Source organism: Carassius auratus, unplaced genomic scaffold (assembly GCF_003368295.1).
Source record: "Carassius auratus strain Wakin unplaced genomic scaffold, ASM336829v1 scaf_tig00036290, whole genome shotgun sequence".
NCBI classification, from domain to species: Eukaryota; Metazoa; Chordata; class Actinopteri; order Cypriniformes; family Cyprinidae; genus Carassius; species Carassius auratus.
Window position 1 is genome coordinate 1,021 of NW_020526297.1, and position 3,622 is coordinate 4,642.

Below are 3,622 nucleotides of genomic sequence, written 5' to 3' on the forward strand. Positions count from 1 at the left end.
AAACAACATTATTAAAAATATTTATTTCATTACATTATCCTTGTCTATGTACATTTAAGGCAGAACTTAAGGCACTCATACAAATAAAAAAATGTTAAGTATAACAAATACAATACATGACAAAATAATAAAATACATTTTAGAATATACTGTATGAAAATAGCATTAGAAAAAAAGAAAATAATTTAAAGAAATATACATTCAGTTTAAATTGTTTGTATATATAAAGATATGCTATATAAAGTATTATCAAAGAATATTAAAGACAAATCTGAAATTTTGGAAACATTTGACATTACAGAAATACATCAAATAAAAATAAGACAAACAAATAAAGAAATCATCCATTCATTTCATTTCAGTTTTTCTATACATTACCAGGTCAGAAAATGTTTTGAAGTATATCCAAAAATCCAAACTCATGTAATAAAAAGTAAAACTGCAAAATATGCAGAAATTACAAATAAACATCAATTAATTTATAACGTGGCCATACAGTACACACCATTCATACTGCTCAACTCCTGTCCAGTATTTTAATATTTAATATATCCAAAGGAGTTTGAACAATAACATACAAATGTTGGTCTTCACATAACAAGGTGAAATCTAAAAAGTGATGCAAATATGCACACATATATCTTAATTTGTTTAACTTGAAGTGTTCTTTCACATTGAATAAAAAAGACACCAAAGTAGGTGTGAAAAAGAATCCAAACCATTAAGGAACCATCTTCTCTTGTAAATGCCACACAACGATCAACCTGCACAGTGCAAACAGCAAAAACCTAGATATTTCAAACAATACTAAAATCCTGGCCCTATGAATAGAACATATAGCCACTGTTTTCATTCATCCATATACTCACTCATGAATTTATTTATTCATTCATTTTTTATCTGCAGTTTTCAAGTATGTCTATATATGAAACTGATAAACTCTTTCTGTAATAAAAGTTTTTAAAACAAACTGATATTCATATCAAAAATAATATATTTTAAGATACAAAATTAAACAAAATTTGTGTTACAAAGTATAAAGAACAAAAAAAATCATAAATTCATTCATTCATTACAATACAGAAAATGCATTTTGAAATTAAAAATGACACAATCTGAGCTGTTATTGTATAATAGTAGTATCTTGTATGTCAGAGCACTGTCAATGGAGCGATGATAGAAAGATTCCAGAAATTGCTGTGACAGATTTATGTTCCTGAGTTCTCATCTCTGATTGCTATTGTTGATATGTATGCGATCATTTGCATGAAAGTCCTCATCACAGCCTTCTAGAACTCCTGTGCTGACTGACATAAGCGAAAAAGCAATGAGAGACCATCGTGAATGATTATGGTTTTGTTGTTTATAAATGTTGCATGCACAAGGATAGCTTGTGCTGGAGACCTAGGTCAAACATCTTGGAAAACTGTCTGCTGAGTATGATGATATTAAAACCAGAACTGGTGTTTTCGTGTAGCAAGACTTCATATGTTCATCATCTTTATAAAGGCAATATGTCAAGCCTTCTGATGTTAGGGCCAAACTCAAAGATTGTACTTCAGCCTACAATTCAGATGACCCTAAGATATAAAGAATGCCCAGATATGACCTTCATACAGCAATTAAGTCTGCAAAAACAAGCCTATAAAGACAAGATGGTAAAAAACACTTTCAAAAATTTAATCTCATCTTCTTGTGCAACAGCTTAAACTCAGTCATGTACCACAGTGGAAAAAAAGAATGGAAAAACTTACATGGATCTGTCTGCCTCACTGCCAGATCAGTTGAATGACATCTAGAAATAATTTGAGATAACAGCAATTTCCCTGAAGTGAAACTGCAAACAGATAATCATTACCATGTTAAAAAAAAACACAGCTTCCTTGACTGTCCAACATATATACAGCCAGAAGTTTTTGTCATGTGGCACACAGAATCACATTGCTACCTTCTGGGAGGCATTATATGGTTTTTCAGGCTCACACCTCCAAAATAAAGAACAGTTTTATCCAAGTGCAATTAAAGATCTAAATGCATAAATTATATAAAGGATTTATTTTCAAACATAATATTACTGTACAATATTTACATATGTGCAGTACATATATACACATAGTTTTTCCTGTGATGTACTGTTGATATATTTCTCTTTCTTATATGTATTGTTTACAGTTGTAAATTGAATCTCATTGTACAAAAATGCAATGACAATAAAGTACACAATAATACCTGTTCTTTTATCTTGTCCTTACCTGACTTAACCAAATCAGTTACAAAACTCAACCCCCACAAAGCAGCTGGTCCTGATGGTGTTCATGGCCATGTCCTCAAATCATGTGCCAACCAGCAAACAAAGGTGTTTACAGAAATTTTCAACCTCTTCCTTAGACTATCAGTGATTCCCACATGCTTTAAGAAAACCACCATCATCCCTGTCCTGAAAGTCTGTAGTTACCTGCCTGAATACCTACCAACCTGTACCACTAACCTCTATCATACTGAATTATTTGAAGTTGCTCATTAAAGACCACATCTGTTCCTTCTTGCCAAACCCCATGGACCCTCAACAGTTTTTATATAGTAAAAATAGATCAACTGATGACACCATTGCTCTAACTTTTCACAATCCACACACTTAGACAAGAAAAACCCTGAAATAGATCTGTCTGAGCAATAATATGACAAAATTAGAAATCAATATCTCTAACTGTTATAAAACATTTTTGAAATATACAAATCAAAGTAATAACTCACTAATTACTCAACAAAAACACATTAAGCATTTTACCTCACTAATATTACACTACGCCTAACGTCAAACAAGCCCAAACACATAAAACAGGGAAACCCTAAAACACTCTAAAAAAACTAATTAATGAACATTAACGTATGCATTTAAGCAAATAACATTTTACAAACAACAAAAGGTCAAAAATCAAACAAACACAATATTACATTAACAATATCCATACCATCTTACATAAGCAACACCAACATATTAATGCGCCTAAAGACAATAATAAAACTAGACTTTGCAATTATTCAACATTAGCGTAAATAGACTATTATATTTATAATCGTTAAAAAAGGTTGTACTGTCATACGACCTGCATCGTCTTGTGATTTTATCTCAACAGCTCTCTTTTCCGCCTTTTACACTAAAGTTTATAACAACATTGTAGTCTATTATAAAGTTTATTAGCTGAACATTATTAAAAAGAAAAACTTACAAAATTAAACCAAATAATTTAACTCAAATATCACTTCAAAGCCAATAGCAAACCACCTTAACTGAAAACAACGGAAGTTGCACGTAAATACGACAACACTCATCACCAGAAAAAAAAAAAAAACATTGACAGTCGTATATATTTAGATTTTTTTTTCTCTTATTATAAAAAAAAAATCGTATTATACCATTTATATGATTTATAAATATAGGCTTGTTATGGTCCTACATATTATTAGTATCTACATTATAGACGAAAAAACGCCCATTACATAGCCTAAACCAACCCAAAACGGTTGTTTACAATACGTATCATATATTAAAAACTTACAAAACATACAAAATATTTTTAAACAATTACAAGAAAATGTATCTAGAAGTTATTAGAAACAA

The 3,622-nt window shown here is 30.3% G+C and overlaps 1 long non-coding RNA gene across 3 annotated transcripts; it reads right to left on the reverse strand.

Moving 5' to 3' along the window:
* Positions 1 to 1,044: 1,044 nt before the first annotated feature.
* Positions 1,045 to 3,292, reverse strand: LOC113082482 (uncharacterized). 3 transcript variants are annotated; one of them, XR_003282696.1, is made up of 3 exons: positions 3,231 to 3,292; positions 1,755 to 1,837; positions 1,045 to 1,307 (listed from the first exon to the last, which is right to left on the reverse strand). It is a non-coding gene; the product is annotated as an uncharacterized LOC113082482 (long non-coding RNA). The 3 variants fall into 3 exon arrangements; XR_003282697.1 differs by lacking the exon at positions 3,231 to 3,292 and adding an exon at positions 2,253 to 2,707; XR_003282695.1 differs by lacking the exon at positions 3,231 to 3,292 and adding an exon at positions 2,253 to 2,707 and having other exon boundaries at positions 1,045 to 1,580.
* Positions 3,293 to 3,622: the final 330 nt, after the last annotated feature.